Source organism: Crinia signifera, chromosome 2 (genome assembly GCF_055691185.1).
Source record: "Crinia signifera chromosome 2, ASM5569118v1, whole genome shotgun sequence".
In the NCBI taxonomy this organism is placed as follows: Eukaryota; Metazoa; Chordata; class Amphibia; order Anura; family Myobatrachidae; genus Crinia; species Crinia signifera.
In genome coordinates, this window is record NC_139218.1 from 280,051,009 (window position 1) to 280,075,479 (window position 24,471).

A 24,471-nucleotide genomic window follows, 5' to 3' on the forward strand; every position below is an offset into this window, starting at 1 on the left:
ATAGAATGATGGGCTTGTCTCCGCCTTATAAAATAATCCAAGTTTTTGGGAACACTGGTTGCACTTAACGTGGTTTCATTTATTTACGAATGATCTACATCTTTATTTTTAAAATAATATGTCAAGTATTTAGATCTGAGACAATGCATATTTCGAATGCTTTCAATATTTACTTGTAGAACATGTTATATTAACATCAAACACCTATAATGCCTGATGCCTGTAGCATATAGGGGTAAGAATACAGAGCATGCGCTAATGATAGACTGTTGTTCTTTAAATTAGACCTCAGTTCTTTTTAGTTAGTTTTAACATTCCAGACTGCTTCTGAATTGTGTGGGTTAAGTGGTCTTGCTTTGTATACTTGTGTGCCAGCCCTATGGGTGCTGCAACCCAATATATTATGCTGCCACTAACTATCTCAATTCTTGACATTGTTCAGACATATAAGGGGGGGGGTTATAGAGTACAACAGACAACTCTAGATTTTTTTTTTTTTCAAAAGTTGGCCCGTGTGTGTTTATACATTAGGAAATCAACTCAGTGTTATGTTCTATTGACATATGAACAAACAGACAGAGTTTATGGATTGCTCGTTTCTATAATTAATGACTAATGTATATGGAGGAAGGGGCGTGAAGATGATATACCCCGATGGGTCCTCAGTTTGGTGTCAGGGGCTCTGCAGCCCAGAGTACATGTTATGTGTCAGCAGAGATTAAGATGAATGGAAGCGGACGTGGAGCAGAGTGTTTTGTATTTTCAGAGTGTGGGATTACTGAACAGAAGTCCTGACCTTGGGGTCATCAGGGAGTCAAACCCTTTTATAATCAACTAGTGGAACCGAAAGGCCCCTTCTTATATGCATCCAGGGTTCCCAAAGGCAGGAAACTCACGGATTTAGGAATTGAGGTTATCTGGGTCTGCATATGAGAGCAGCAAGTCCCTGTAGTGTGTACTGTAACTTCATGTGTGCATGCAGGTGAGGAAGGGTCCCTGTCACTTCCTTAATGTCTTATTGTAAAATACACTGGTACTAATCCTGACCCCTTAGGCCAATGTTATTAGTATTGGATTGGGGAAACAACCCAAAGTAAAGTCCCAATAATGTGCACACAGTCCTTAGCAGCCAGTGATGCAGAGAGCTGTGTGTGACATCCTCCTGGTCCCCAGCACAGCCCAGATGAGGAAGCAATGTTTTAACCTGACAGTGAACAAAGCGATACTGTAGCATTTGATTCATCCCTTTAATGTAAAATAGATCACAGCCATGTAAAGGAATACAACAGGACTAGAAAAAAGGACACATTACATCTGAGCAGCTAATACTCCGCAAGGGACCTGAGCTGCAGGCAAGGGCATATGTTTGGCTAGGAGATACCCCGGGTAAGCGTGAAATTGCTGGATGTTCCCACCAGAAAGGGATGAAATGCTGCTAAATCCTCCCAGGGGCGCTCAGTTATAGCTGAGATTTAATGGAGCGAGCAGGGTAAACGCTACTCCCAGTGGACACTGGAGATTAAAGCGGCGAGTTAAATTGGATAAAACTATGTAAATGAGGAGATGTGAACATTAGGGTTAGGAGAACTGAGGGAGAAGGCACGCTGGAGAAATAGATATCCTTTGGTGTCTGCAAAGCGCTGCTGATTGCTGGGAGTATTTAGCATGGGCTTCTGCACGATCATTGCTGTATTACAGACAAGTGTCATACTGATAATGGGGAACTGGCTCTCCTCTGGTTGGGGGAGTTATGTATCAATTACCCCCTTACTGTCATCTGGTTCTGTAACAGGACTGGTAGGGAATTCGGCACCAGGCATTATTACATGGATCACTGGTCACTGCATGTACACAGACCAGTGCCTGACAGAAGGATTTAGCAGAGCAGTTCAGATCTTCCTGACCTTTAAATAAACAGTCCTGTGTGTTGTAGTTACTGTCCTGTGTACGCCGGAGGTAACAGCTACTAGGTACACACTTTAGTATCATAGCCAACCTCTCACATTGGTACCCTAGGGGGTCATATTCAAAATGTTCACATTTGATAATGTATGAGATTATAGTTGTCTTATACATAACATGAAAGTATGAATGATACAGGATAAGGGCATTCCTATGTGGGACAGATTTGGGTGTACACCTGCAGCACATCCTGTACATGCTATAGCTACTGTAGCTTCAGAGGAAATGGTCGTACATTCATGCCTAGGGCGCAGAATGATATGTAGTATTGTAGAATGTACTAAAATAATAATAATAATAATAATAATAATAATAATAATAATAATGTAATGTCATCTTTTAGTAGTCATTTACCATATAACTACAGACTATACTGTATGTGATCTTTGGAGCCCCTATACCTGCAAATGGAAGGGAACAGAATGACAGGCAGCCAGGTTATCACTATATATAGAATACAGCTGTTAGTCTGCACAAATTCCTTTCCATAATTCCACAAATAATAAAAACACTGTTTTGTTTGATGTCATATCATCTCCCAGCTGGTATAGATGTAACTTTCTCTTTTGCTTCATGACGCTGTCGGTCAGGGGGTTAGGCAGAAAACCTCTATATAGGACTAGTGAACTGAGGTCAAGGTAACATTGTATCAGTTTAGTATTTGCAAGAGCACCTGCACTTATATGTACTGCACTATGTGTACAAACACTTGCCTACGTTTTAGAATCAGATTAATTTAAAATGAGTTAAGAACAAGAAACGAACCAGTACATACATTTTGCATTTCTTTGAATTTTTGTTTATCTGAGAGATATGGTGATTTTTAGGTATAATTCAGATACACCATTCCTGAAGCTAATTCCCTACATAACTCTTTTCATCCTGTCACACTACGTGGGATCACTAACATTTCCAAGTATTGTGTATTAATGCTTGTGTAAGTCAGTGTAAAGTAACACGTGCATTTGTATCACACTGATATAAGAGGTAAGACACAAGTGGAGATATCCTCTATGTTAATAATAGGTTGCTTTAATAAGTTATCGTTTCCCATCGCAAACAACATCTAATCCATTCTATGTGGTCATTTTAAAAAGCTGCAGCAGTGTAATATAACTATAGAAAGTAATTTTTATCATACAGTCTGGAGCACTAATTCTTCAATGACAGTTTCAGTTATAAAACCACAAATTTCAGGTTTGCATCTGTCCATAAACTGTAATGAGGTTTTATAGTTCAAATTCTTTCATTTTAATATTCAGAAATGGCGCATATTAAAAGTACACACGCTGTACATACTGTAATGTTGCATTGCACTATAACAATAGGAACATTACTTTTTATAAAGCCAATTACATGATCTTGCTTAATTTTTTCTAGATACATTGTATTATGCAGGTATAATTGGAAAAACAATTATATTTTTTTAATTATAAAAAAAATCTAAAAACAGTGGTATACATAACCTCAGACGTATTTAGAGCAAATAGTAATTAAAGGTGAATTTGTAGAATAACGGTGTTATATATGAATTTGACTTTCAGGGATTTGTTTTTACACGATGCAACATACAGTTCAGAAATACATTACCTACAGTATCTGGAGAAGAATAACATACCACAAATTGTTTATAATTGTATTAATTATAAACTATGTATTAAACATGTAATTAAGCTTCTAGTATTTAACAAAATAATTAATATATTCTAATAGAAACAAGAAAATGAAGTTCTTAGTGTGTGTTTACGTGTGGGGTTCCAATGATCACATATTTAGTGAAATAAATAAGTACAAATTGGACAGATTGTTTGTAGACTAAAATATATACTACAAGTAACGAACAAATAATTGGCAATGACTATGGTTTAACTTTAAAACAATAAAAAAAATCTTACAGATTTTTAATAGCAAACTTCCCACTGTTTTAAAGCAAATTGACGTAGTCTATAATACTTCATATTATACACAGCTTGATACAGACTTAAAATCATCAAATATTTTAATTAATATGCTGAAAAAAAAGTAATACGATTACACAGAGCATTCATTTTACATAGATATGGGATCTGGCACCTGCGAGGATGCTTAACATCAAAGTAAAAAAAAAAGGTAATGAAAAACGAACAAGGTTCTTTGTAGAGGTGTGTTTGTCCTTAATATATCTTCCAGTAATAGTTATAGCGGAGGCACCGGTCAATATTCTGTTTTGCAGAGTACCCTGCTCACTCCGCTAGCTAATTCCCAGTCTGTGGCTTCCTGTTCTCTTCCAGTCGCTTCCCTCACGCCTAGCCTTGCACCTGTGATACACAGCTTTCACTTGCACAATCGCCCCATCCCATATGAACTACATATCGAACTCCTGAAATACTCGGGGCTGCTGTGAACATTTAAACGATGCTCTGCATCTAAAATATGTTAAAATTTAGGGTCGAGATTTTGGTGCATGATCGCACCTAAAATATAAACTTTCATTTATACACAGCCATGAATAGTTTTCCAAGTGTGCCTACTCAGGTAATACTCAAAGAAAATGCTTGTTCTTTTATAAATAAAATAAACTTTAGTAAAAAAAAAAAACACTTTCTGCATCAAACACATTTATACCCGATATGGCTAAAGAACGTTTAATACTAGGTCATGTTTTCACCTGCAGCTTTATACCAAGTTTGCATTCCTGTTGTTGTTTTCTGACCTACTGTATTTCCAGGGAGCAGGTAACCGGTTGCTTACCATGGTATCCCTCCTGTGCTAGTGCTACAGTACAGTGTCAGAACTTGTGAGTGGTTGGCCCAGGGGCAAAATTCAATTTGGGCCCCCTCCTCCATTCCAACCCTAGTTCACAATATGCCGTGCACCAGTGGGTGGCAGCAGTGGGCCCCTTAATCCTCAGGGGCCCCGGTGCAATGCACCTGCTGCACCAATGGTATTTCTGCCTCTGCTACAGTAGTTTCTAGGATAACTTCCTTTGTAAAACCAGTGCTGCCATTGACAGCTATAAAAGTAGTTGTTATATTCGCAGCCTAGCATTTCTATGGTATGGGCACCGTTTTTGTGGGCACGCCCATAAAACGCTAGGCAGTCTTCTGCTTGCCCATCATGTAGCGAATGCCACAGCGAGTGTATAACCTGGTGAATACGTTAGCTCCGGGGGTTTGCGCATGCACGCGAGCGCTATGCGCAAGCGCAAAACCCCGCCATCAGGAACGGGGCCGGATTCGGACCAGTACAAACATTTCTGAATTCTCCAAATGAGTTGAGCAGCGACATAGCAAAAGTCCCCACAGACCCTGCAAATGGCTTGTGGTGACATCAGCCCCCATCTGGACCATAGACCTGCAGCAGCATTGGCCTGGTTGTGGGATCTCCTGACAATGATTGGATCCCCTGACAACGAGCTGATCCCATGACAATGAGCAGATCCCCTGACTATGGAGCCGGATTAAGCACGGGACGACAGGGGCGGTCGTCCCAGGGCCCCAACAGAAGGCACTGCTGTGGAGGTGTCAGGTGGGTGGCAGGCAGCGGGTTCAGGCAGCGTGGGGCGGGCAGGGGGTCCTTGCAGCAGCTGAGCACTGCAGTCAGCGGTGGGATCCCTGCGGTAGATGGGAAGTCAGTGGCGGGATCCCTGCATCAGATGGGTTAGTCAGCGACGGGGGTCCCTGTGACAGATGGGACTAGTAGCGCTACCAGTTCCCATCCACCGTAGGGACCCCACCACTGACTGCCCATCCACCACAGGGACCCTGTTGCCTCCCCAGCACTGCACGGACCCCACTGCCTCCCAGGTATGGGGGGGGGGGGGCAGCAATTTTGCTTACTTCGGCCCTGCTATGGAGAAGGGGGACCCCCGGAAAGAAGTTTTTTGGCAGGGGGCACAAAATTTGCAGTTACGCAGCTGAAAGTGAGATAGCCATGTTCTCTTTATAAATTGTTAGATACAAAAGATTGTCGTGCAACACACAGTACTTCCTTACATGGCTGGGAATTTTAACTTGAAAGAGCAAGTGTCTCCAATTCCCAGATAATGGGACATCATTTGGAGGCAATAGAAGAAAAAAATTGGTGCAATACGTCTCATAAGACAGAAGAAACACTATATAGAAATACCATATGATTATTTTTTTGTACAATATAAGGACCTTATTCTACTTCACTCTTTCTGACAAAATCCTTCTTAGATGGACAAAACCATGTGCACTGCAGGTGGGGCAGATGTTACTTGTGCAGAGAGAATTAGATTTGGGTGGGGTTTTACTTCAAAGTGAGATCTTTATTGCAGTGTAAAAATAAAGCAGCGAGTATTTACCCTGCACAGAAACAAAATAACTCACCGAAATCTAATGCACAAGTAACATCTGCCCCACCTGCAGTGCAAATGGTTTTGTCCATCTAAGAAGGATTTTGTCAGAAAGAGTGAACTAGAATAAGGCCCTAAGTGTGGCATCCACAGTGTGAAAGGCCATAGCTTACGTTTAAACAAATATACACAGAACGAGAGACAGAATGTTCATGCAGCAACATCAGCAGCATACAGTAGGTGGCAACACATAGTTTAATCAAGCTGAATTCAGTTTGGAATATACAGTAATTAGAGAAGAACTCTTAAAAAATATATATATTTATATATATTTTTTTTCACTGTGTGTCCGGCACTCCTTGCACTCACTTGATACCTTGCCCGGGTGCCCTCCTTGGTGAGCAATGTTTCACCCATAGATAGCAGCAGAAGAATAGGGGTCACTCCGGGTCTTGCATAGCAAACAAACGTTGGTTTATTATGTGCTTAACGATCTACTCTATTTTGGCCATCCGCCCTTCAACAGTTGTATTTGGTCCTGACGCTAAACATCGGCACTCACGTTTGCTAGTTTTGGGGTGCCCTATGGCTTGTGACCACATTGATTAAACAGAAATTTTAGGGGCTCTGCACTCACTAAATGAACTGATATTAATAAATAGTGGAGTGAATTGATCAATGCATTTAAGCCTGCAGCCCCTAACGCTATGGCTCAAAATTATTACAATAAACATAGCTATAACATTATATATATATATATATATATATATATATATATATATATATATATATATATATATATATGACACTGCATTGACACAAGCAGCAGTATGCCAACAATGTTAAAATGCTCTAGTTCAGTATATAGGCTGTAGAAGTACCACAAGACTGCACCAACAGGATAGTCTGCGCTCTATCACATTGACACACTCCATAACCCTGCAACCTGTGCTCTTTCACATAGATGCAGTCCATCACCTTCGACCTGCACTCTATCACACTGACCTACTCCCTCCCCCCATATCCTGTGCTCTATCACATTGACACTCTCCCTCACCCTGCAGCCTTCGCTCTATTACACTGACACTCTCCCTCACCCTGCAGCCTTCGCTCTATAACACTGACACCCTCCCTCACCCTGCAACCTGGGCTCTTTCACACAGATGCAGTCCATCACCCTGTGGAATGCGCTCTATCACACTGACACACTCCCTCGCCCTGCAACCTTCACTTTATAACACTGACACACTCCATCACCCTGCAATCTGCGCTCTTTCACACAGATGCAGTCCATCACTCTGCAACCTGTGCTCTTTCACACAGAAGCAGTCCATCACCCTGCGACCTGCGCTCTATCACACTGACCTGCTCCCTCACCCCATGTCCTGTGCACTATCACATTGACGCACTTCCTCACCCTGCAGTATATAACACTGACACACTCCTCCATCCTGTGTCCTGCGCTCTATCACACTGATACGCTCCCTCACCATGCGACCTGCGCTCTATCACACTGACGCGCTCCCTCACCCCGTGTCCTGTGCTCGATCACATTGATGCACTCCCTCACCGTGCAGGCTATCACACTGACACACTCCCCCACCCCTTGTCCTGCACTCTCTCATAATGATGCGCTCCCTCACCATGTGGCCTGCACTCTATCACACGATGCACTACCTCAGCATGCGGCCTGCGCTCTAACGCACTGACATGCTCCCTCACACTGTGTCCTGTGCTCTATCACACTGATGCGATCCCTCAACATGCGGCCTATGCTATATCACACTGACACACCCCCCTTCCCTGTGGCCTAACCCTCTCTCTTTCCACAGCCTAATTCTAAGATCCCCCCCCCCCCGCCCAGCAAGCAGCCTAACTCTTTATCCCCTGCTAGGGCCTACATCCAACCCTCTCTCCCCCCCAGTCTAACGCTAACCCACCTCACATACTTAAGTTTACAAGAAAAATACACAGGATTCCCTCCACAGAGTCTTACTTAAGAACAGAGGGCAGTTTTCACTGGGTGGGCCCTAGATCTGGAGCTGCCTCTCCTCTCCCTCCCTGACAGCAGCAGTAATGCGAGCAGCAATAGCCTGAGCCAGTGTAGCCCCACCCCCAGGGGCGGATTTAGGAATGAGAGTGCCTCTAGGCACAACAATTATGTCCCCCCCCCCCCCCGCCTAATTGTATTATTGTTATTGATTACTTATAAGCCCTCATTTGATAATAGCCAATATAATAGATTTATTTTAAAAAGCCACTAACTGTGACATGTTCTTTTATTATGAATACATATTTACTAAGTAGGACAGGTTACAGGGGCAGTATCTGCATGTCCTATCCATTTACACTCTATTTAAGATGGAATATAGTTTAGTACAGTGGATATTTTGCTGTTATATGTACATTTTGGGCTGACAATACTATCAAGTGCCGCCCCCAAACATGTGCCGCCCCTAGGCACGTGCCTCACATGCCTAATGGGAAATTCGGCTCTACCCACCCCCCTCCCTGAGTCCCATGTAGCTCTGCCCCTCCCTGAGTCATGTGAAGCTCCCACTTCAGTGACAGACTCTGTAACAGTGGGACAAGCCCTGCGGCGCCCAGTGCAGTTGCATTGCTCTTCCGCCTGTAAACGTCCCTGTGCTCTCTCACCATTTGTTTACTTGATCTGTGATCTTTTGTTGTGGGAGAAAGGTCATGGAGGGGGGGGGGGGGTTAAATCAGTGTGGATACCGGGTAACAGCCCCACCTATAGTTACTGTTAGGCTGCCATGGGCTCAGATTTGAAATGCTGAGTTCAAAGTGTTATTAGAAGTTTTACATAGAAGCTGGAGTTATACTGAAAAACCGAAGGGAAACATAAGGAGAATGATGTAGAATAATCTGTCAGCCAACTCTGCTCCTATGGACAGCTGTCATCGAAATACTCTGAATAACCTTCTGACTGTATCATCTGCCCATGTGCACCCCTCCCAACTTGTAACCCATGCGTGAAATTTGGGGGCCCTCATTTTGCCGCTGTGGTGGCATAACCAGCGGCTCGGCTAGCCCCCAGCCCCTCTGCTTGCGGGAATAGACACTGTGCGCATGCACACAGTGTCTATTCACTGGGTGTCTTTCAACTGTCCCCCCGCCTCTGCAGCAGGACACTGCTGGCCACGGGTGGGATGCAAGAATGTCTCCAAAAAATGTCACGTTCCTGCAGAAAGCAGGACAGTTGGGAGGTATGCATGTGTCTGGACCACCCTGCTCCCTTATTGCAACAAATATCATATGCTGCTTCCTGAAACATGTCAATTCCAGCGGCGGCTTGTACCTTATTGGGGGAGGGGGGCTGCCTCTGGCTGCAGCGGGGGTGCCGCGGTTCAGGCACCCCCTTCCCCCTGTCGACGCCGCTGCTGCTGCCCGGTGCCTGTGCTGTGATGAGTGACAGGCGCTGGAATTTGCACATTCGCAGTACACACGTGTACTGCGCATGCAGCCAACTTCTATGGGCTGCTTGGGCAACAGCCCATAGAAGCAATCTTGGTCCCGGCGCCTGTACAATGTAAGTTACAGGCACCGGGACTAGCGCGTGCGCATTACCTATATAGGTATTGCGCATGCGCATCCGCCGTTTTTGCACGGCAGCCCACACAAAGGCGTCCCGGAGGGAGGGAACACCTTCCAATGGGATTGCCTTTGTGACTGGCAGGTCGGACTTCCAATTGGAAGTCACTGCCAGTCACAGTGAAGCCAGTGCAGTCTCACAGACTACAGTGGCGGATTTTACCTGGGGGGGGGGGGCTGCAGCCCTGCAGCCCATAGGTAAAAACCGCCACTGGTCAATTCTAATTCCATTACTTTTGTATTGCCCTCACCACTATACTTTAATACTGCCTTTTATGCCATTGTATTTTACATTTTCTGATATTTTCTTCCTATAATCTCCCACTGTATTCTAAATCTAAACCTCTACTATGCACAGCCTGCCAGCAGCAACATCAGCTGTGCCTCACCCACATGGCTGCATGGATGGTTTCTCCATTGCAGGTTGCACTACATGTTGATCTATTCCTGTGTAGCAGGCATTACTGGCCTTGGTACATACAGATAGTGGTAGATGCTCAAATTAGTTCAGTAATATCATTTAGGTGCATTCAAGGGAGGGGTTAATACTGGTTAAGTAAAACAAGACATTTTTACCCCGAGCACACTGAGTGGTATTAGTAACCAATCTTGAACACTACATGATAATAGAATTCAGAGATATTGGTTACATATACCTGCGCAGGCCTTGGCCCTTAGAGGGAATTGGCATTGCAGGGTTTTTCTGTATCCAGCATTCGGCACAAATAACAGAATAACTCAGGGACTGGGTCACCTGTGCTCGGGCATGGATGTTACTGGGGCCGGGGCTGTTTGTGTGCTTTGGGGAATGAGTCTGGTATGCACTACCCAGGGCCGCCTCACCTGGTTAAAAAATTATTTCTTAAATGTGTGTTTGTTTTTCTGTCTGTAAAGCCACTTTGAGTCCTGCTGGAGAAAAGCTCTATATAAATGAAATTATATATATATATATATATATATATATATATATATATATATATATATATATAAGTTGTGGAACGCATGCTACTTCCGGTTTCACGGAGCGTGGCGTTCTACATGAGTTTTAGCTCCCTATACTAAGGTGAGTTGGCCTATAGTTACTATAAATGTTAATCGCAGCTATATCTCCCCATTTAGGGAGTTTTTGTCTATTAGTTGGTTACCTAAAGTACTTTTTAGTACACTTCCGGGTTTTGCACCTGATAGGAAGTGGGTGTGTTTGTCAATTATCTCAGTGATACCATAAAAAGCCGCCTTAGACACTGCATATGCACACTGCCTGGTACTTCTTGTCCTTGGATGTCACATATTCTGTCTTGACAAAGATCCCTGTTGTGGATCAAAACGTTGACTGCTGTGATGACCGAAATAAACCTTTTTCATTCAACTTGCTCTATTGCCTATGGTGAGTGCCCGCTTCAACAAACTATACTGTATTTGGGACTTTGATTCCTCTAGAGTGGAGCACCGCCCAGTTGTCCTGTGATTAAACAGAGTGCGGTTCCTGAATAATTCTACTATATATATATATATATATATATATATATATATATATATATATATATATATATATATATATATATATGTATAGCCAAGTCTAAGTCTGTTCCCCAGCTCTGGCAGTTTCAACCCCTGATCTCTCCCCTGAATATTGGCAAAGGAACTTTTCCCCTTTTTTATAATGTAAATTCACTAATAAATGTTGGCCCACATAAATGAGACTCATATATACAGGATAGTCCAAAGACAGGTAGTAAATCAACTGAATAGACATACTGTAATACTGTAATGATGGTCGCACGATCTGTCGGATCATGCGATCTGCTAACGATCTGCATCCAATCTGATCCCAATCCGATCTGAGTCTGTATCCAGTTGAATGGATCTTTTACAGATCCTACCTGCAGCAGGTAGGATCTGTAAAACGACCAAACGGCAGCGGGGACGCGCATCGGATTGGAATCGGATCGGAATTGGATCTAAACATGCCCAATCTACATACAATCTGCATCCAATCGGTCGGAATTGGACCCAGATTGATGGCATTGAGCCCTAATTGTTCTGTTGTGTACCCCCCTTACATCACATGAATTTAAGTTTTTAGTTTTTTTTTTCTGTATCCTACCAATGCAATCACCTCAGGGGGTTATTCAGACCTGATCGCACGGCTGCTAATTTGTAAAGCCCTGCGATCAGGTAATCACTGCTCAGCCAGTTAAATCCAGCCCTGTATAAGCCTGTGAAAAGCTTCCAAAAATATCACAGCCATCTAATGATTTTTTCAGTGTGTGCAGACTGTACGTAGCCCAGGACCTATTCGGCTAGTGCGACAGAATCAGGCTGATTGCGGCTGGAGCTGACGCCACACACTCTACCTGAAAATGCTTGGGCACATCTGCATTTTTCGTGCATTTTTCGTGGCACACCCAGTAAACGGCCGGATGATTCCCACAAACACCAGCTGTCTGTCAAACAACTTGTGTACAGCCAACAATGAAAAGAAATGAAAGATTTTATTGTAGGATGGCCTCATGCATGCGTCCTGGGTGCTGTACGCATGGGCAGTCAATCAATAATCGCCTGGCCTGCAAATTCACAGCCGTGCTATCCGGTCTGAATAACCCCTAAGTCTGATGCAAATAAAGCAGGCACATTTGAGAGTTCTGTATGGCTGTGCATAACCCATTTGTCTTTTCAAAATATTGTGCATCTGAATGCTAATTTAGCAAATTCATACAATTCAGAATACACTTTAAGTGCTTAGTGTGCTGTATATAATTTTGACAGATTCCTCATCTGACTCATCTCTTAGCATTTGTAACTCACTCAATTCTCCACTACGGAAGCTGCAACTGTCCTAATTACTTCCCATCTATCACAAAAGAGGGACCTGAGGACTAGCATTAGGTTTGTCATCAACATTGTGAACTTAACTTTAGGTTTGGGTCTCCAGACCTGTTCTCTAAGCTGCGAATACTCGCAGGTAAGTTATGCCTCGCCGAACTCCTCCCGGTGCCGCCCGCGCCGCCAAATCTCCTCACTAACATGCAAGGGGATGTGTACTCGAATACATTCCCTTGAATGCAGCCAAAGGAGAGATAAATCATTCAATGGTCGCTGACCATTGAATGTTTTTTCTCCCTTTCAGTAATAAAAGTCAGTGTAACTGACTTTTATTTCCGCTTCTGATTGCTGAATACGAGGCGGGCACTGACGTTGTGTGAAAGTAATTGGGGGGTCATTGAATTTGAATACTGGACCTATGCTAGCTGTGTGCTGAACTGTTTTGTCAGCTCTAGACAGGCTATAGGGCCTGATTCAGGGCAGATTGCCTCTGACGATATTCTCTTCCCTCCCTCACAAAATTTTTGTAAAGTGATGACCAGCAGTTCACTGGCTGTAAATTCAGGAGCAAGCTGGCTATGTTTTGGTTTTCAGCCGCTGCAGTCCTCCGTCAGTAGCCCAGACGTGTCTGCATTTTCCAGGCTCCTCCCATAAAATGTAGCATCCCATCCCCACAACGCTGCGTTGCTATCCCCATTGTGGCCACCCTTCAGAAATTAAACTGCATTTGCAAATTGGTCGCAGTTTAAGTGTTTGTGCGCGCAATCTGTAATTTCCAGAAATGTGCGCACAGGTCAGCTTTACGTCCATATTTGCCTGCTACAGGCAATGATTGGCAACAATAAAGTGTATTTCCCTGATCAACCATGTGAGAATTTTTTTGCTTTTCTCTGATTATTTTCTATTCTTATAAACGTACTATAGGGACTTCGATGACTGGATCATAGTTTTATCCGAGAGTCTGCTGCAGTGGCGTAACTATAGAGGGTGCAAGGGGTGCAGCTGCTATGGGGCCCGGGGCTTGTGGGGGCCCAAAGCCCAGCAGACATCCCCCTGCACCCTCTTGAAGATGTATTAAGTGTGCTGTGACCCCACTGTGGCGATCTCCTCCCCTTTCTTACAGCTGCCATATATGTGAGCGGAAGTTCCCTCTCTGTGCAAGCCAGAGAAGCAATCCCCAGGTCAGTGCTACCATCCACTGTCCCTAGGCCAGTGCACTCCCTAGGCCATGCACTGGTCACCAGGCTTTCTGCAGAAGAATGTCTCATTCTCTCTAAAGGTGCCCACACACTAGAACAATTTTTGGGCCGAGTGGCCAATGTTTACCAATAATCAGTCGATAATCGTCCGATGCGCGCTCCCGTGGATCTTTAGCTGAATCTTCTGATCTTACGTGCTGCACGAAAGATCAGAAGATTTAACAAAAGATCCATAGGAACGCACACGGGATCTTAAGAAAAATCTTTGGTAAAGACGTGCGCTTGCCTGAAATCTTTTGTCCAGGACGGACAAAAGATTTCAAGGCTAATTTATGCGCACATCTTACGATCGCAGATCTTTCTAGTGTGTGGGCACCTTAAAATATGTTTTTCCTTAGATGAGGGAGAATTAGTGAACTGACTGAAAAACATATTTTAAGGTGCCCACACACTAGAAAGATCTGAGATCGTAAGATGTGCGCATAAATTAGCCTTGAAATCTTTTGTCCGTCCCTTCAGTGCCTAGTCCATCGTGCATAAACATATGCAATATATCTGGTGCCAAATATAATATTAGACATGGGAAATTCCATGCACAAGCAGAAACAGAGCGTAATGCATAAAGCTACATGATGTTGGCATTAATAATCAGGTGAAGTGCTCTGTTTTGCTAATAGACAAAAAAAATTGATTTGTGATCTAGCACTTCATATTATGGAGCTTTAAAGTATTGCAGCCAATAGTAATAGCCTCCAAGTTTGGCAGCCACGTGGGATGACTTTTGAAAGGGGAAATCATTTACAATGCATGGTTTTTGCCTTGTTAATGATTGCCCCTTTAACAAAAGCTTTGAGTTTGGCCAGCATCCCACAAGGTTGCCGAACTCGGAGGCTATTACATTTGGCCGTTACTGTTCACTGGAAGAAAATATCAATATATTATTGAAATTAAAACAGAGATGCCCTGGCCAATTTGGTGTCCTAGGCAAGATTTTGTTTGTTCCCCCACCCTAATATGGAACACGTAGCATAGCCTGCCGCCGTGAAATTACACAAGTACCGTACATTTTACCTCGTAAACACTACACTTATTACAGTGTTACATGTACATATGTCTGTCTGTAAATGAAAATATATGTGTTTGCTTTTATTATCACATCATATAATAGGTTTATTATAATGGGGTTCAGTATGATTTACCAACAGTCATAATACTGATGGTCAAAACACAGACCATAATTGACCAATGGTCAAAATACCAACATGTTCAAAATGCTGGCATTCAATATGCCAGCATGGTCAAAATGCAGATATTTAAAAAGTTTACATGATTTGTTAAACATTTTTTGGGTGTCTATGTCAACATAGGTCTAAATGGGCACCATAAGTGTACCGTGCAGGTAAAATTGTTTTCCATATCGTGCTTTCTCTCTGAAATGGGCAGGCAGCTGACATCCGGTGATGTCAGCTGCCCGTCCCCGGCACCCATGCCGCTGGGCAACTACCATGGGAAAACCCAGCATTTTAATGGGAATGCCCATGAAATGTTGGGCATTCCCATGGTTGTTGCCCGGTTGTCACGGCCTGGACTGTCTGTGTTCCCGGCACTGACCTGGGTGCGCCAGTGGAGGGCGCAGGGAACTGGAAGCGAGGAGGCTTGAGGTAGCTGGAGCTCATGCACGGAGGCTGGAAGGAGATGACCTGCCGGGGACACAGAGGATTGGCTGAGACCTAAAGCAGAGGCGCGGGGTCTAAGCCGACAGTGGTATTAACCAGGGACCCCCGCAAGGGGATATGGACTTCGCTGCAACTGCCGACCAGGTCGCGGCCCTCTGTCCAGGTTCCCCTGTGGCTTTGGCAGGGTTAGGATAACAAGAGTCTTTAGAGGGGTACTAAAACCATCGATGGTGATCGATGGCACTGAATGCTATACAGCAACACGGAGGGTACTTGAGGAATATGAGATGCGGCCTGGAAGCCGGGGATGACACTGAGGTAACACAGGGAGACGCTGGAGACACTGGGAATCACTGGAGCGGCTAGGGAGCCGATACTTGAGATCACTGGGGATCGCTGGGATGGCTAGGGAGCCGATACTGGAGATCACTGGGGAACGCTGGAGCGGCTAGGGAGCCGATACTGGAGATCACTGGGGATCACTGGAGCGGCCTGGGAGCCGAGGGGAGACGGGCACGGAACCCACTGCTAACCGGACACTGAGTGAATAACCTGGGCTGCACAAGAAGACAGGATCACACGGCAGATGGAAACACGTGGAGACTTCTGGCAGGAGTGGAATGACCAGGACGCTGAGAGTAACACAGGTGACAGCGGACTCAGGAAACCGGACCTCTGGAGCACGTGGGGAGTCTTGACAGGAGCTTAACGCTGGAGAACTCACAGGTAAACTGACGAGTTGTTCAAGACAAGGAGGAGACTGTGAGCTGGGCTTTTATCCCTCCAGGTGATTAGGGAATCAGACGCAGGTGATGGAATTAGCCGCAGCAGCAGCACACAGACCAGGAAGTAAGTTGGAGCTTACCTGGATCATGTGACCCGCAGCTTGATCAGGGAATACACCTGGAGCTCACAGTGATGCAGGGGTGACTTGGAAACAAAAGACATCACGCCAGGGATTGCCGACTGTGCCGGCAGCTGATCTACGGAGGACACTACCCCAGCGTGCCGGTAAGGGGCGCATGCGAGCAGTGCGAGAACCGGGGTTCATGACACCGGTGACATGGGCACCGTGGGCGAGCAGCTGACATCACTGGATGTCAGCACGCACCCAGTGTCTGCACATGTGCAGAAGTGCAGATAGTGTTATACTATTCTCTGTAAAGTGCGGCGGAATATGTGTGCACTATATAAGCAACTGGTAATAAATAAATAAAATATTGATGTTTTCCATTACAAGTATAAAACCCCATATTTACTTAGTGGCAGCTTACAACAAGGAGGCAGATTCCATTAATAATTATCTTATGGGGGAATTAGTATTTATATATTAGTGGGGAAATTATTGATTCATTTTATAAAAGAACAATATTCTTTATAAAATATACTAAAGGGACACTATGCTTAAATTCACATAGGTATATTTACGAAGATGGGAGTTCTTTTTCACATGGAATGTTGCTATTTTTTTCATTTATCACCTTTTAGAACAGGGAAGGGTAACCTTTGGTCCTCCAGCTCTTGTTGAACAACACATTCCAGCATGCCCTGCTACAGTTTACAGTAGCTCTTTGGCCATGCAGGCAGTGCCAGATTAAGCCTTCGGGGGGCCCGGGGTACTTTAGACAGGGGGGGGGGGGGGGCCCTTGCACTTGTCATTACTGGCCGCAAACTGCATGGGAGAATATTGCACTGTCAAAACAGAGTAAAGGAAGAATAAACTTGGTCAATGGGTAACTACAGAGGATATATATACAAGTGGATAGATTCTGAAAACTGTTTGCAGCAGTAGAATTTGTACAAAGTAATAGATTAGAGGTGGAAATTTTCAGAAAAATCACAAAGTGTGACTTTTGCAGAGTCCAAAGTGTGCCAAATTGTGCCATACATGGTGCAATAAAACCAAGATGTATGTGGACACATCTGTTTGTATATATATATATATATATATATATATATATATATATATACATACTTACCACATGAAAAGCCTGTGTTTGTCCCTCTGCACCTTACTCTGTAGGACCTCACAGTCCTAGTGCTGCCTCTGATTAAAAACCCTCCCATGACTAAGCTGCTGCTGCTGTTCTCCATGGGCCTGAGAAGCATGTAATGAGCTCCACCAATCAGAGCTCAGCACAAACCTCTCAGCCTCTGCCCTCTGGTGCAAAGTGTCATGGGACCCAGTAATGCACAGCACACTTGTACAATCAGTGTCCCTTGGCTCCTGATGCTCAGCACCATTAATCATTGTCACATTGGCAGATAGGTGAAGCTGCAGCACTACCCCACTCCCATGCACAAAACCTTTAGCTAAAAAAAAAACATGCCAACACAGGGGGCCCCTAGCTAGAGGGGGGCCCAGGGGCACTGACCCCTTGTGCCTCCATTATAATCCGGCCCTGCATGCAGGAACTGCTGCAGGGCATGCTGTGATGTGTACTTCAACAACAGCTGTAGGGCCGAAGGTTCTCTATGCCTGTTCTAGAAGATAATAGATAAAATCTGATGGGTTGCCCATAGCAACATCCCATCTGAAAAAGAACTCCCATCTTAGTAAATTTTCATCATAGTTGTACACTATACCGCGAAATCCATTATTTTAGGCACTTGCAATGAGGTTACATTGGCAAAGTGATTGAGAGTAAGGTACCATTTTGGGGTGGTAACATAATAGTGTCCAAAATGCAGGTAATTCTGGACCATTTTCAGGGTGTGTTGCTCCCAGAATCTGTGATCCCCTACGCCAGGGGTCAGGGAACTTTTTTACCTTTTACCCCAAAATATATTTAGATATGCTGACGTTACCCCCTTGATTTGAAAGGAAGGATATCATATCATTGTAATATACACTGTACCCCTAGTGTGCTAGTACGGTACACAGCCTGGCAGCCATTGATGAGAACGATGATGATTACCATGTATGGCTGTGTGTGGTATAACCATTGATAATGTGACTCCAAGCAATTATTAGTGTCAGAAGTAGAAAGATCGGTACTTGTGTATTATCACGGCGCCCAATTTCCTTACGTATGGTACTGAAATCGCATCGCATGTCACGTTATAGTGGCACGCGATGCGTGCGATGCGATTTCAGTACCGCTCCCGTTCCCGCTCCCTGTCATTCCCGCCCCCTGTCAGATCCTGTCAGAATCATTCTGAGGTGAATTTCTGACAGGAATGGCAGCATCCCTCAGACCTGCAGGACAAATATCGGAAATGACTGTACCAGTGTTCAGCTTGCCTAGACGGAGGAGGAGGCAATCCAGTTCTCCAAGCTCCATGATCTGCTTCCGCTGATGCAGAATTGCACTAACGGGCACCCAATGCGGTTGTCAGTTAAGGAATGTATGTGGCGGTGCCATGTGAAAGCATGTCGTCTCAAGGTGAGCCTCAGAGCAGCCCATTGGTTTCCAGGGTGCCGTTTATCCTTCGTCACCTTGATTCGGTTCATATATTCCTGGGCCCAGGAGCTCACATCAATCGAGTATTGTGAGCAAGAGCTGGAAATATAAAAAAAAACTGCGGTCCTGTATAACCGATGGATGCGGGAGGCTTGCACCATGGACCTTATGGCGCAGCCCCAGCGGCGTATCGGTGGTCCTGGGCACATTGTGGAGGTGGGTGAAAGCTTGTTTGTCAAGCGAAGAGCAGCGTTGGCCGTACTTTACCACAGCAGTGGATTTTTGGTGGAATTTGTTGCGAAACTGGACAGTGTTTCGTTACAATGGTGCCAAGACGTGATGCCACCACTTTGATTGCGGCTATAAATGAAAACATTGAGCCAGGCACAACTATTTATTCTGACTGCTGGCAGGTGTACAGCACTGAACAGTTGGAACTGGCTGGTTATCAGCATGCACAAGTGAACCACAGGTTTAACTTCATTGACCCGGACACAGGGGTTCATACACAGAATGTCGAGCGACTTTGGGGCGCATGCAAATGGCGCAATAAGCGCCAAAGAGGCACAGCACGCCACCATCTCCAATGATATTTACAGGAGTTCATGTGGCATAAGACTTTGGGTGGTGATAATCCATTTGACCGCATCCTTCGAGCACTTACGCTCCTTCCTATAGCAGAATGACTGTTTTTTTATATATTTTCTTTCATGATTTTTAGTCATTAATGTTGTTATGTTGTAACTTGATTCATTGCCATTATTATCATTATTTATTGTAATTAATGTGATTAATTCATTATGCTTTTTCATTCTAATTTATTAAGTAAATGACAGTTATTCGTTAACACATGTCGTCATTACTGTGTCAGATGCATGATATTGCAGGTGTTCCTAAAACACCACCACTATCCACGCCACCCTGAAGCGTGGCGAGCGTCGGCGTGGAGTTGATTTTATAAAGTGTGGTGAGCGCAGCGAACCACCAAGCCCAAAGCGTGGCGAGCGCAGCGTGCCCCGTGAGGGGACGCATATGACTTTACATGTATTCCACGTCCCCTCGCAGGGCTCACTTCCCCCCTCCCCTCCCCCACAATTCATGCTCGGTGGCTCGCTGCACTCGCCAGACTTTATAAAATCATCTCCACGCCGACGTGGATAGTGGGGGTATGAAAAGGTTGGATGATGCATTCAGCGGCCCTGCACGGGGCTCGCTGCGCTCAACACTTTTCGGGGTGGTGTGAATAGTGGTGGTGACGCAAAGCAATGGCATAGGTGCTTTCAATAGTAAGCACCCATCACATCTCATAGCATGGGTGCTTCTACAATGAAATATCGGTTCGCCTTGGATCGCACCCACTGTATGGTGCCGAGCGATCACATGCGATATTTCATTGTATAAGTACTGTTGTGCACTAAATATGCACATCGGATCATGTCTCATAGCATGGGTGCTTATACAATGAAATATCACATCGCACCCTGTCTATGGTCCTATCCCATGCGATATTTTATTGTATAAGCACTCCTGTACACTTAATATGGACATCACATCGCATCGCACGCCACCATACATGCTGTGCGATCCGATGCGATTTCAGTATGGAGAATATCCATGTACGCTTACAGCGTACTGGGCGCCGTGATAATACACAAGTACCGAAAGCACTCTTTTTTTCTTGGGTACTCTTATGAAACTGTGTCCAAAGTATGGCTGATCTGTGTTTTGTATGAGGGACAAAATGTATTTAATACATAACTTTTAATAGTATTTTCATTAAAATAAATATGGACAGTAAGAGGACACACACAACATCTCCAAGTTCTGTATTAAGGCAGTCTTTAGGCAGTCTCTTGTAACCAATTAATTTATATCTGGTTTGCACTTATTTGTAGTAACAGTGTTGTATAGTGGTGCTTAATCTGTGCGTAATAATTTAGAACAATCTGTCGCCACACAGTTTGGGCACTGGTAGTCGGACCAGGTACAGTTTTTACAGAATTTTTTTTGGGGGGGGTATACACCAAAAAAGCACCCTATCTATGTTTAAATGTAATAAAGGCCACAAAACAAGATTTAGACAATATACAGAGCACTAAATGACACAGTAGAAGTCATTTTGTTACCAACTTCTGTTTTTTAGATAGTCTGGTCAGGCTGTTTAATTAGTGACCTTTATTGCATTTAAACATAGATAGGGTGCTTTTTTGGTGTATACCCAAAAAAATATTTTTTTCTGTGAAAACTGTACCTGATCCGACTACCAGTGCACAAACTGTGAAGAGACAGATTGTTATAAATTATTATGCACATATTAAGCACCACTATACAACACTATTACTACAAATAAAGTTCAAATGAGATATAAATTAATTGGTTACACAAGACTGCCTTAATACAGAACTTGGAGATAAAACCTCCAATCTTGTATACAATACGGGCAGTACGGATGGTGTAATGGTTAGTATTACTGTCTCACATCACTGAGGTCATGGGTTCGATTCCCACCATGGCTCTAACTGTGTGGAGTTTGTATATTCTCCCCGTACTTGTGTGGGTTTCCTCCGGGTACTCCGGTTTTCTCCTACAATCCAAGAATATACTGGTAGGATAATTGGCTCCCAACAAATGTCTAGAATGTCTGTGTGTGCGTATACATGTGGTAGGGATTATAGATTGTAAAATCCATGGGGCAGGGACTGATGTGAATGTTCAAATATTCTCTGTACAGTGCTGCGGAATATATGTGTGCTATATAAGAAACTGTTAATAAATAATAATAAATAATACAAATACTTGTATTACTTTGTGTTTTATGTTGTTTGTTGTGTGTGTCCTCTTACTGGAAATACTATTTAAAGATGTCTGTAGTTCGCTTTACTATGCTTAAACACTTATCATACATATTTATTAAAGAAATGTCTTTCTTTCATAAGAGGGCCCCAGAAAAAAAGTTAGTGCTTTCTTCTTTTGCCTTTAAACTTATTTTACTCTTTACGGTCCACCTCCATGACAATTACTAAGGATGAGAACACATCTCATCATAAACATTAGGAATTGTGGATGACTATTATCAATTGACATTACCGTACGATATTGACCTGTGCACTGGCTTCCCCTTCTCCCCCTTTATCTTAACACAAACTATTAGTGTCAGTATTTCAAGATGATGTAGTGACAGTCTGGTATTTTTGCCATAAACTAGAGATCGGTATACCTTGACAAGAGCCTAAAACCAGGCAAAGAAAGCCAGTGCCACAGCGGCAGTACAGATTGAGCACTGCCGAGACGGCGTAGAAACTAGTTGACTCTACTTAAGAAGCAAGCCGACTTGGAGGCGGGGCCCAGGGCATCAGGGAGGGAAGTGTGCAGTACACAAGGGGCTGGTGCACTGCATTGATTCATATGCATGGCTGGCTGTGTCTCAGCAGCACGACTGTCCATTACCCCCAGGAATTAAATTTATACCCCATTTGGGATAATTTACCCCTGTTCCCTGACCATTTCCCTACACTTTAAAGATGGTTCCAGCATATATGAAGCCATCCTAATTGACCATAGGGGCATACTTGCCTTCTCTCTTGAAATAGCTGGGAGGCTCCGAATATTGGGTCCCCCTCCCAGCCCCCTTGGGTAGGTGGGCAAGTCTGCTGCATCACCCCACAGCACCAACACCCCTTCCCTGCTGAAACAAATACCAGAGTTCACAGGTCCGTGGCTAATATGCCACAAGTAGCATCATTTTGCGTCATCTTAGCCCCTTCCCTCCTCCTTGAATTCGCAAATGCAGGATTTTTAGAGGGGGGTTTCCAAATGTAATTCAAAATCTCCCACTCTGCAGCACATTGGAGTACAGGAGTTTGGGGGAGTGATAAAAGCCCTGAAAATTGGTCTTTTTATACAATGGATGGCAGGGGTTCCCAATCTTTTTCGAATCACGGCACCCTAGAGCAGTGGTAGCCAACCCTAGCCCTCGAGAGCTACCAACAGTTCACATTTTCCAGACAACCTAGCTGCTGCACAGCTGCACTCATTAATCACTGACACATTTTAAAAGATACACAGATGGAGCTAATTAGCTCACTTGTGATTCTGTGAGGAGACCTGCAAAACATGCACTGTTGGTAGCTCTCGAGGACTAGGGTTGGCTACCCCAGCCCTAGAGTATCAAAAATTTTCCACGGCACCCCATGCCCCCCCAAAAAAAATATATAAAATGAAGTACATTATGTTTATATGTGCTTCTTAGGTTCAGTTATGTGGTAAAGGGCAGGATTTGGTTCTGATTGTACACATATTTTTTGATTGGCAGCCACCAGCACTGGTTTTGTCCATAAATAATTGATCATAAATAATTTGAATTGGTTGTGGACCACCAACACGTGGCACCCCTGCAAGTGTCCCGGGGCACACTAGGGAGCCATGGCACACAGTTTGGGAACCACTGAGCTATGACTTTATTTTCCCACTTAGATTTTTTAGGATTAGTTTATATAGTGCATAGTGTACATTATCAAATTTCCATAATGTATCCAAAAGTATCCTATGGTGCCAAAAGCAGTATACCATTCTTGCTTGTGGGCCATCATTTTTTTTAAAACAGAACCAATGTTTTCATCCCACCTCTAAAGGTGCGCACACACGGGGGTGATTTTGTACAATATCGCGGGAAATGTGGTCGCTAAGCGACCATATTGCCCACGATGGGAGTGTGCACCGGCGATATATTGGTCGCTGATGAAAAGGAGAAACTGAGCAATATATCTCCCCCGTGTGTACGGGACTTTACAGATTTCATGAGTATGGTACTTGTCCTCTATTGTATTCAACTGTAAGTCAATGTTTTTTCTTATTTGTTTATGTACTCTGTATTTGGGCACTGCGGATCTCTTGTGGCACCATATAAATAAAGGATAATAATAATAATCACACAGATCAGTGAGATGGGAAGGGGTATGTTCCTATTACTTAAGGTGCGTACACACAGGGGAGATATATTGCTGAGCAATATATTGCTCGGTGTCTCCTTTTCATCAGCGACCAGAGATGGTCGCTGATGAAAGGGAACCTCTGTCGGCGGTGCCGCAGCGGTAATCAGCTGGTCGCAGGAGCAGCGATTAGAATTGGGCTGAAAACGGGAGCGCGCACCCGTCGATTTATCGCCGGGGCACACTCCCATCACTGGCAATATGGTCGCCAGTGACCATATTGCCAGCGATTTCAGCAAACATCGCTGCCGTGTGTACATGGCTTATCTTACATCAGGCCTGGAAGCGAGCCACTGAGCCCGCTAGGGGCTTCTTTGCAAGCCCCCTGTCATAGCACCGGCAGTTGGGATTCCCATGTCAGAATACTGACCGTCGGTATCCCGATTGTCAGACTGCCATACCACACCCGAATTAGCCCCCTAGTCAGATATTCACCTGTGTTTTTCAGAACTATCATAATTGAGCAGCTTGTGGGCTTAGATACATTACAGCTTCCTGATAATTTGG

The 24,471-nt window shown here is 44.2% G+C and overlaps 1 long non-coding RNA gene across 1 annotated transcript in view; it reads left to right on the top strand.

The window, feature by feature from the left end:
- LOC146059054 (uncharacterized) overlaps positions 1–24,471 on the top strand; it is a 100,343-nt gene that overhangs the window by 13,346 nt on the left and 62,526 nt on the right. The gene's annotated exons all lie outside the window — the stretch shown is intronic.